Source organism: Dermacentor variabilis, chromosome 1, assembly GCF_050947875.1.
Source record: "Dermacentor variabilis isolate Ectoservices chromosome 1, ASM5094787v1, whole genome shotgun sequence".
NCBI classification, from domain to species: domain Eukaryota; kingdom Metazoa; phylum Arthropoda; class Arachnida; order Ixodida; family Ixodidae; genus Dermacentor; species Dermacentor variabilis.
The window spans coordinates 142,364-153,191 of record NC_134568.1 but is presented as its reverse complement, the minus strand read 5'-3'; positions in this window follow the sequence as shown (position 1 = coordinate 153,191).

Sequence of the window (10,828 nt, the reverse complement as noted above, 5' to 3'; positions counted from 1 at the left end):
AGGCGATAGCGTGAATCAGTAGACAGGCACGAGCGTGAAGCAGTAGAGAGGCGATAGCGGGGAAACAGTAGACAGGCATGAGCGTGAAGCAGTAGAGAGGCGCGAGCGTGAATCAGTAGAGAGGCGCGAGCGTGAAGCAGTAGAGAGGCGCGAGCGTGAAGCAGTAGAGAGGTGATAGCGTGGATCAGTAGAGAGGCGCGAGCGTGAAGCAGTAGAGAGGCGCGAGCGTGAAGCAGTAGAGAGGTGATAGCGTGGATCAGTAGAGAGGCGATAGCGAGAAACAGTAGAGAGGCGATAGCGTGAATCAGTAGAGAGGCACGAGCGTGAAGTAGTAGAGAGGCGATAGCGTGAATCAGTAGAGAGGCACGAGCGTGGATCAATAGAGAGGCGCGAGCGTGAAGCAGTAGAGAGGTGCGATCGTGAAGCAGTAGAGAGGCGATAGCGTGGATCAATAGAGAGGCGCGAGCGTGAAGCAGTAGAGAGGCGATAGCGCGAATCAGTAGAGAGGCGCGAGCGTGAAGCAGTAGAGAGGCGATAGCGTGAATCAGTAGAGAGGCACGAGCGTGAAGCAGTAGAGAGGCGCGAGCGTGAAGCAGTAGAGGCACGAGCGTGAAGCAGTAGAGAGGTACGAGCGTGAAGCAGTAGAGAGGCACGAGCGTGAAGCAGTAGAGAGGCGCGAGCGTGAAGCAGTAGAGAGGCGATAGCGAGAAACAGTAGAGAGGCGCGAGCGTGAATCAGTAGAGAGGCACGAGCGTGAAGCAGTAGAGAGGCGCGAGCGTGAAGCAGTAGAGAGGCGATAGCGAGAAACAGTAGAGAGGCACGAGCGTGAAGCAGTAGAGAGGCGATAGCGAGAAACAGTAGAGAGGCGCGAGCGTGAAGCAGTAGAGAGGCGCGAGCATGAATCAGTAGAGAGGCACGAGCGGGAAGTAGTAGACAGGCACGAGCGTGAATAAGTAGAGAGGCACGAGCGTGAAGCAGTAGAGAGGCACGAGCGTGAAGCAGTAGAGAGGCGCGAGCGTGAAGCAGTAGAGAGGCGATAGCGTGAATCAGTCGAGAGGCGCGAGCGTGAAGCAGTAGAGAGGCACCAGCGTGAAGCAGTAGAGAGGCGATAGCGAGAAACAGTAGAGAGGTGCGAGCGTGAATCAGTAGAGAGGCGCGAGCGTGAAGCAGTAGAGAGGCGCGAGCGTGAATCAGTAGAGAGGCACGAGCGTGAAGCAGTAGAGAGGCGCGAGCGGGAAGTAGTAGACAGGCACGAGCGTGAATCAGTAGAGAGGCGCGAGCGTGAAGCAGTAGAGAGGCGCGAGCGTGAAGCAGTAGAGAGGTACGAGCGTGAAGCAGTAGAGAGGCGCGAGCGTGAAGCAGTAGAGAGGCGATAGCGTGAATCAGTAGACAGGCACGAGCGTGAAGCAGTAGAGAGGCGATAGCGGGGAAACAGTAGAGAGGCACGAGCGTGAAGCAGTAGAGAGGCGCGAGCATGAATCAGTAGAGAGGCGCGAGCGTGAAGCAGTAGAGAGGCGCGAGCGGGAAGGAGTAGAGAGGCAATAGCGAGAAACAGTAGAGAGGCACGAGCGTGAAGCAGTAGAGAGGCGATAGCGAGAAACAGTAGAGAGGCGCGAGCGTGAAGCAGTAGAGAGGCGCGAGCGTGATGTAGTAGAGAGCCGATAGCGTGAATCAGTAGAGAGGCACGAGCGTGAAGCAGTAGATAGGCGATAGCGGGGAAACAGTAGAGAGGCACGAGCGTGAAGCAGTAGAGAGGCGCGAGCGTGAATCAGTAGAGAGGCACGAGCGTGAAGCTGTAGAGAGGCGACAGCGAGAAACAGTAGAGGCACGAGCGTGAAGCAGTAGAGAGGCGATAGCGAGAAAAAGTAGAGAGGCGCGAGCGTGAAGCAGTAGAGAGGCGCGAGCGTGAATCAGTAGAGAGGCACGCGCGTGAAGTAGCAGAGAGGCGATTGCGGGAAACAGTAGAGAGGCGCGAGCGTGAATCAGTAGAGAGGCACGAGCGTGAAGCAGTAGAGAGGCGCGAGCGTGAATCAGTAGAGAGGCACGCGCGTGAAGTAGAAGAGAGGCGATAGCGGGAAACAATAGAGAGGCGCGAGCGTGAATGAGTAGAGAGGCACGAGCGTGAAGTAGTAGAGAGGCGATAGCGTGAATCAGTAGACAGGCACGAGCGTGAAGCAGTAGAGAGGCGATAGCGGGGAAACAGTAGACAGGCATGAGCGTGAAGCAGTAGAGAGGCGCGAGCGTGAATCAGTAGAGAGGCGCGAGCGTGAAGCAGTAGAGAGGCGCGAGCGTGAAGCAGTAGAGAGGTGATAGCGTGGATCAGTAGAGAGGCGCGAGCGTGAAGCAGTAGAGAGGCGCGAGCGTGAAGCAGTAGAGAGGTGATAGCGTGGATCAGTAGAGAGGCGATAGCGAGAAACAGTAGAGAGGCGATAGCGTGAATCAGTAGAGAGGCACGAGCGTGAAGTAGTAGAGAGGCGATAGCGTGAATCAGTAGAGAGGCACGAGCGTGGATCAATAGAGAGGCGCGAGCGTGAAGCAGTAGAGAGGTGCGATCGTGAAGCAGTAGAGAGGCGATAGCGTGGATCAATAGAGAGGCGCGAGCGTGAAGCAGTAGAGAGGCGATAGCGCGAATCAGTAGAGAGGCGCGAGCGTGAAGCAGTAGAGAGGCGATAGCGTGAATCAGTAGAGAGGCACGAGCGTGAAGCAGTAGAGAGGCGCGAGCGTGAAGCAGTAGAGGCACGAGCGTGAAGCAGTAGAGAGGCACGAGCGTGAAGCAGTAGAGAGGCGCGAGCGTGAAGCAGTAGAGAGGCGATAGCGAGAAACAGTAGAGAGGCGCGAGCGTGAAGAAGTAGAGAAGCACGAGCGTGAAGCAGTAGAGAGGCGCGAGCGTGAAGCAGTTGAGAGGCGCGAGCGTGAAGCAGTAGAGAGGCGCGAGCGTGAAGCAGTAGAGAGGCACGAGCGTGAAGCATTAGAGAGGCGATAGCGAGAAACAGTAGAGAGGCACTAGCGTGAATCAGTAGAGAGGCACGAGCGTGAAGCAGTAGAGAGGCGCGAGCGTGAATCAGTAGAGAGGCACGAGCGTGAAGCAGTAGAGAGGCGCGAGCGGGAAGTAGTAGACAGGCACGAGCGTGAATCAGTAGAGAGGCGCGAGCGTGAAGCAGTAGAGAGGCGCGAGCGTGAAGCAGTAGAGAGGCACGAGCGTGAAGCAGTAGAGAGGCGATAGCGTGAATCAGTAGACAGGCACGAGCGTGAAGCAGTAGAGAGGCGATAGCGAGAAACAGTAGAGAGGCGCGAGCGTGAAGCAGTAGAGAGGCGCGAGCGTGAATCAGTAGAGAGGCGCGAGCGTGAAGCAGTAGAGAGGCGCGAGCGGGAAGCAGTAGAGAGGCAATAGCGAGAAACAGTAGAGAGGCACGAGCGTGAAGCAGTAGAGAGGAGCGAGCGTGAATCAGTAGAGAGGCACGCGCGTGAAGTAGTAGAGAGGCGATAGCGGGAAACTGTAGAGGCGCGAGCGTGAATCAGTAGAGAGGCACGAGCGTGATGTAGTAGAGAGACGATAGCGTGAATCAGTAGAGAGGCACGAGCGTGAAGCAGTAGATAGGCGATAGCGGGGAAACAGTAGAGAGGCACGAGCGTGAAGCAGTAGAGAGGCGCGAGCGTGAATCAGTAGAGAGGCACGGGCGTGAAGCAGTAGAGAGGCGACAGCGAGAAACAGTAGAGGCACGAGCGTGAAGCAGTAGAGAGGCGATAGCGAGAAAAAGTAGAGAGGCGCGAGCGTGAAGCAGTAGAGAGGCGCGAGCGTGAATCAGTAGAGAGGCGCGAGCGTGAAGTAGTAGAGAGGCGATAGCGGGAAACAGTAGAGAGGCGCGAGCGTGAATCAGTAGAGAGGCACGAGCGTGAAGCAGTAGAGAGGCGCGAGCGTGAATCAGTAGAGAGGCACGAGCGTGAAGCAGTAGAGGGGTACGAGCGTGAAGCAGTAGAGAGGCACGAGCGTGAAGCAGTAGAGAGGCGCGAGCGTGAAGCAGTAGAGAGGCGATAGCGAGAAACAGTAGAGAGGCACGAGCGTGAAGCAGTAGAGAGGCGATAGCGAGAAACTGTAGAGAGGCGCGAGCGTGAATCAGTAGAGAGGCACGAGCGTGAAGCAGTAGAGAGGCGCGAGCGTGAAGCAGTAGAGAGGCGATAGCGAGAAACAGTAGAGAGGCACGAGCGTGAAGCAGTAGAGAGGCGCGAGCATGAATCAGTAGAGAGGCACGAGCGGGAAGTAGTAGAGAGGTACGAGCGTGAAGCAGTAGAGAGGCACGAGCGTGAAGCAGTAGAGAGGCGCGAGCGTGAAGCAGTAGAGAGGCGATAGCGTGAATCAGTCGAGAAGCGCGAGCGTGAAGCAGTAGAGAGGCACGCGCGTGAAGTAGTAGAGAGGCGATAGCGGGAAACAGTAGAGAGGCGCGAGCGTGAATCAGTAGAGAGGCACAAGCGTGAAGCAGTAGAGAGGCGCGAGCGTGAATCAGTAGAGAGGCACGAGCGTGAAGCAGTAGAGAGGCGATAGCGGGGAAACAGTAGAGAGGCATGAGCGTGAAGCAGTAGAGAGGCGCGAGCGTGAATCAGTAGAGAGGCACGCGCGTGAAGTAGTAGAGAGGCGATAGCGGGAAACAGTAGAGAGCCGTGAGCGTGAATCAGTAGAGAGGCACGAGCGTGAAGTAGTAGAGAGGCGATAGCGTGAATCAGTAGACAGGCACGAGCGTGAAGCAGTAGAGAGGCGATAGCGGGGAAACAGTAGAGAGGCATGAGCGTGAAGCAGTAGAGGCGCGAGCGTGAAGCAGTAGAGAGGCGCGAGCGTGAATCAGTAGAGAGGCGCGATCGTGAAGCAGCAGAGAGGTGATAGCGTAGATCAGTATAGAGGCGCGAGCGTGAAGCAGTAGAGAGGCGATAGCGTGAATCAGTAGAGAGGCACGAGCGTGAAGCAGTAGAGAGGCGCGAGCGTGAAGCAGTAGAGGCACGAGCGTGAAGCAGTAGAGAGGTACGAGCGTGAAGCAGTAGAGAGGCACGAGCGTGAAGCAGTAGAGAGGCGCGAGCGTGAAGCAGTAGAGAGGCGATAGCGAGAAACAGTAGAGAGGCGCGAGCGTGAATCAGTAGAGAGGCACGAGCGTGAAGCAGTAGAGAGGCGCGAGCGTGAAGCAGTAGAGAGGCGATAGCGAGAAACAGTAGAGAGGCACGAGCGTGAAGCAGTAGAGAGGCGATAGCGAGAAACAGTAGAGAGGCGCGAGCGTGAAGCAGTAGAGAGGCGCGAGCATGAATCAGTAGAGAGGCACGAGTGGGAAGTAGTAGACAGGCACGAGCGTGAATAAGTAGAGAGGCACGAGCGTGAAGCAGTAGAGAGGCACGAGCGTGAAGCAGTAGAGAGGCGCGAGCGTGAAGCAGTAGAGAGGCGATAGCGTGAATCAGTCGAGAGGCGCGAGCGTGAAGCAGTAGAGAGGCACCAGCGTGAAGCAGTAGAGAGGCGATAGCGAGAAACAGTAGAGAGGTGCGAGCGTGAATCAGTAGAGAGGCGCGAGCGTGAAGCAGTAGAGAGGCGCGAGCGTGAATCAGTAGAGAGGCACGAGCGTGAAGCAGTAGAGAGGCGCGAGCGGGAAGTAGTAGACAGGCACGAGCGTGAATCAGTAGAGAGGCGCGAGCGTGAAGCAGTAGAGAGGCGCGAGCGTGAAGCAGTAGAGAGGTACGAGCGTGAAGCAGTAGAGAGGCGCGAGCGTGAAGCAGTAGAGAGGCGATAGCGTGAATCAGTAGACAGGCACGAGCGTGAAGCAGTAGAGAGGCGATAGCGGGGAAACAGTAGAGAGGCACGAGCGTGAAGCAGTAGAGAGGCGCGAGCATGAATCAGTAGAGAGGCGCGAGCGTGAAGCAGTAGAGAGGCGCGAGCGGGAAGGAGTAGAGAGGCAATAGCGAGAAACAGTAGAGAGGCACGAGCGTGAAGCAGTAGAGAGGCGATAGCGAGAAACAGTAGAGAGGCGCGAGCGTGAAGCAGTAGAGAGGCGCGAGCGTGATGTAGTAGAGAGCCGATAGCGTGAATCAGTAGAGAGGCACGAGCGTGAAGCAGTAGATAGGCGATAGCGGGGAAACAGTAGAGAGGCACGAGCGTGAAGCAGTAGAGAGGCGCGAGCGTGAATCAGTAGAGAGGCACGAGCGTGAAGCTGTAGAGAGGCGACAGCGAGAAACAGTAGAGGCACGAGCGTGAAGCAGTAGAGAGGCGATAGCGAGAAAAAGTAGAGAGGCGCGAGCGTGAAGCAGTAGAGAGGCGCGAGCGTGAATCAGTAGAGAGGCACGCGCGTGAAGTAGCAGAGAGGCGATTGCGGGAAACAGTAGAGAGGCGCGAGCGTGAATCAGTAGAGAGGCACGAGCGTGAAGCAGTAGAGAGGCGCGAGCGTGAATCAGTAGAGAGGCACGCGCGTGAAGTAGAAGAGAGGCGATAGCGGGAAACAATAGAGAGGCGCGAGCGTGAATCAGTAGAGAGGCACGAGCGTGAAGTAGTAGAGAGGCGATAGCGTGAATCAGTAGACAGGCACGAGCGTGAAGCAGTAGAGAGGCGATAGCGGGGAAACAGTAGACAGGCATGAGCGTGAAGCAGTAGAGAGGCGCGAGCGTGAATCAGTAGAGAGGCGCGAGCGTGAAGCAGTAGAGAGGCGCGAGCGTGAAGCAGTAGAGAGGTGATAGCGTGGATCAGTAGAGAGGCGCGAGCGTGAAGCAGTAGAGAGGCGCGAGCGTGAAGCAGTAGAGAGGTGATAGCGTGGATCAGTAGAGAGGCGCGAGCGTGAAGCAGTAGAGAGGCGATAGCGTGAATCAGTAGAGAGGCACGCGCGTGAAGTAGTAGAGAGGCGATAGCGGGAAACAGTAGAGAGGCGCGAGCGTGAATCAGTAGAGAGGCACAAGCGTGAAGCAGTAGAGAGGCGCGAGCGTGAATCAGTAGAGAGGCACGAGCGTGAAGCAGTAGAGAGGCGATAGCGGGGAAACAGTAGAGAGGCACGAGCGTGAAGCAGTAGAGAGGCGATAGCGGGGAAACAGTAGAGAGGCATGAGTGTGAAGCAGTAGAGAGGCGCGAGCGTGAATCAGTAGAGAGGCGCGAGCGTGAAGCAGTAGAGAGGCGCGAGCGTGAAGCAGTAGAGAGGCGATAGCGTGGATCAGTAGAGAGGCGCGAGCGTTAAGCAGTAGAGAGGCGATAGCGTGAATCAGTAGAGAGGCACGAGCGTGAAGCAGTAGAGAGGCGCGAGCGTGAAGCAGTATAGCGTGGATCAGTAGAGAGGCGCGAGCGTGAAGCAGTAGAGAGGCGATAGCGTGAATCAGTAGAGAGGCACGAGCGTGAAGCAGTAGAGAGGCGCGAGCGTGAAGCAGTAGAGGCACGAGCGTGAAGCAGTAGAGGGGTACGAGCGTGAAGCAGTAGAGAGGCACGAGCGTGAAGCAGTAGAGAGGCGCGAGCGTGAAGCAGTAGAGAGGCGATAGCGAGAAACAGTAGAGAGGCACGAACGTGAAGCAGTAGAGAGGCGATAGCGAGAAACAGTAGAGAGGCGCGAGCGTGAATCAGTAGAGAGGCACGAGCGTGAAGCAGTAGAGAGGCGCGAGCGTGAAGCAGTAGAGAGGCGATAGCGAGAAACAGTAGAGAGGCGCGAGCGTGAAGCAGTAGAGAGGCGCGAGCATGAATCAGTAGAGAGGCACGAGTGGGAAGTAGTAGACAGGCACGAGCGTGAATAAGTAGAGAGGCACGAGCGTGAAGCAGTAGAGAGGCACGAGCGTGAAGCAGTAGAGAGGCGCGAGCGTGAAGCAGTAGAGAGGCGATAGCGTGAATCAGTCGAGAGGCGCGAGCGTGAAGCAGTAGAGAGGCACCAGCGTGAAGCAGTAGAGAGGCGATAGCGAGAAACAGTAGAGAGGTGCGAGCGTGAATCAGTAGAGAGGCGCGAGCGTGAAGCAGTAGAGAGGCGCGAGCGTGAATCAGTAGAGAGGCACGAGCGTGAAGCAGTAGAGAGGCGCGAGCGGGAAGTAGTAGACAGGCACGAGCGTGAATCAGTAGAGAGGCGCGAGCGTGAAGCAGTAGAGAGGCGCGAGCGTGAAGCAGTAGAGAGGTACGAGCGTGAAGCAGTAGAGAGGCGCGAGCGTGAAGCAGTAGAGAGGCGATAGCGTGAATCAGTAGACAGGCACGAGCGTGAAGCAGTAGAGAGGCGATAGCGGGGAAACAGTAGAGAGGCACGAGCGTGAAGCAGTAGAGAGGCGCGAGCATGAATCAGTAGAGAGGCGCGAGCGTGAAGCAGTAGAGAGGCGCGAGCGGGAAGGAGTAGAGAGGCAATAGCGAGAAACAGTAGAGAGGCACGAGCGTGAAGCAGTAGAGAGGCGATAGCGAGAAACAGTAGAGAGGCGCGAGCGTGAAGCAGTAGAGAGGCGCGAGCGTGATGTAGTAGAGAGCCGATAGCGTGAATCAGTAGAGAGGCACGAGCGTGAAGCAGTAGATAGGCGATAGCGGGGAAACAGTAGAGAGGCACGAGCGTGAAGCAGTAGAGAGGCGCGAGCGTGAATCAGTAGAGAGGCACGAGCGTGAAGCTGTAGAGAGGCGACAGCGAGAAACAGTAGAGGCACGAGCGTGAAGCAGTAGAGAGGCGATAGCGAGAAAAAGTAGAGAGGCGCGAGCGTGAAGCAGTAGAGAGGCGCGAGCGTGAATCAGTAGAGAGGCACGCGCGTGAAGTAGCAGAGAGGCGATTGCGGGAAACAGTAGAGAGGCGCGAGCGTGAATCAGTAGAGAGGCACGAGCGTGAAGCAGTAGAGAGGCGCGAGCGTGAATCAGTAGAGAGGCACGCGCGTGAAGTAGAAGAGAGGCGATAGCGGGAAACAATAGAGAGGCGCGAGCGTGAATCAGTAGAGAGGCACGAGCGTGAAGTAGTAGAGAGGCGATAGCGTGAATCAGTAGACAGGCACGAGCGTGAAGCAGTAGAGAGGCGATAGCGGGGAAACAGTAGACAGGCATGAGCGTGAAGCAGTAGAGAGGCGCGAGCGTGAATCAGTAGAGAGGCGCGAGCGTGAAGCAGTAGAGAGGCGCGAGCGTGAAGCAGTAGAGAGGTGATAGCGTGGATCAGTAGAGAGGCGCGAGCGTGAAGCAGTAGAGAGGCGCGAGCGTGAAGCAGTAGAGAGGTGATAGCGTGGATCAGTAGAGAGGCGCGAGCGTGAAGCAGTAGAGAGGCGATAGCGTGAATCAGTAGAGAGGCACGCGCGTGAAGTAGTAGAGAGGCGATAGCGGGAAACAGTAGAGAGGCGCGAGCGTGAATCAGTAGAGAGGCACAAGCGTGAAGCAGTAGAGAGGCGCGAGCGTGAATCAGTAGAGAGGCACGAGCGTGAAGCAGTAGAGAGGCGATAGCGGGGAAACAGTAGAGAGGCACGAGCGTGAAGCAGTAGAGAGGCGATAGCGGGGAAACAGTAGAGAGGCATGAGTGTGAAGCAGTAGAGAGGCGCGAGCGTGAATCAGTAGAGAGGCGCGAGCGTGAAGCAGTAGAGAGGCGCGAGCGTGAAGCAGTAGAGAGGCGATAGCGTGGATCAGTAGAGAGGCGCGAGCGTTAAGCAGTAGAGAGGCGATAGCGTGAATCAGTAGAGAGGCACGAGCGTGAAGCAGTAGAGAGGCGCGAGCGTGAAGCAGTATAGCGTGGATCAGTAGAGAGGCGCGAGCGTGAAGCAGTAGAGAGGCGATAGCGTGAATCAGTAGAGAGGCACGAGCGTGAAGCAGTAGAGAGGCGCGAGCGTGAAGCAGTAGAGGCACGAGCGTGAAGCAGTAGAGGGGTACGAGCGTGAAGCAGTAGAGAGGCACGAGCGTGAAGCAGTAGAGAGGCGCGAGCGTGAAGCAGTAGAGAGGCGATAGCGAGAAACAGTAGAGAGGCACGAACGTGAAGCAGTAGAGAGGCGATAGCGAGAAACAGTAGAGAGGCGCGAGCGTGAATCAGTAGAGAGGCACGAGCGTGAAGCAGTAGAGAGGCGCGAGCGTGAAGCAGTAGAGAGGCGATAGCGAGAAACAGTAGAGAGGCACGAGCGTGAAGCACTAGAGAGGCGCGAGCATGAATCAGTAGAGAGGCACGAGCGGGAAGTAGTAGAGAGGTACGAGCGTGAAGCAGTAGAGAGGCACGAGCGTGAAGCAGTAGAGAGGCGCGAGCGTGAAGCAGTAGAGAGGCGATAGCGTGAATCTGTGGAGAGGCGCGAGCGTGAAGCAGTAGAGAGGCGCCAGCGTGAAGCAGTAGAGAGGCGCGAGCGTGAATCAGTAGAGAGGCACGCGCGTGAAGTAGTAGAGAGGCGATAGCGGGAAACAGTAGAGAGGCGCGAGCGTGAATCAGTAGAGAGGCACAAGCGTGAAGCAGTAGAGAGGCGCGAGCGTGAATCAGTAGAGAGGCACGAGCGTGAAGCTGTAGAGAGGCGATAGCGGGGAAACAGTAGAGAGGCATGAGCGTGAAGCAGTAGAGAGGCGCGAGCGTGAATCAGTAGAGAGGCACGCGCGTGAAGTAGTAGAGAGGCGATAGCGGGAAACAGTAGAGAGCCGCGAGCGTGAATCAGTAGAGAGGCACGAGCGTGAAGTAGTAGAGAGGCGATAGCGTGAATCAGTAGAGAGGCACGAGCGTGAAGCAGTAGAGAGGCGATAGCGGGGAAACAGTAGAGAGGCATGAGCGTGAAGCAGTAGAGGCGCGAGCGTGAAGCAGTAGAGAGGCGCGAGCGTGAATCAGTAGAGAGGCGCGAGCGTGAAGCAGTAGAGAGGCGATAGCGTGAATCAGTAGAGAGGCACGAGCGTGAAGCAGTAGAGAGGCGCGAGCGTGAAGCAGTAGAGAGG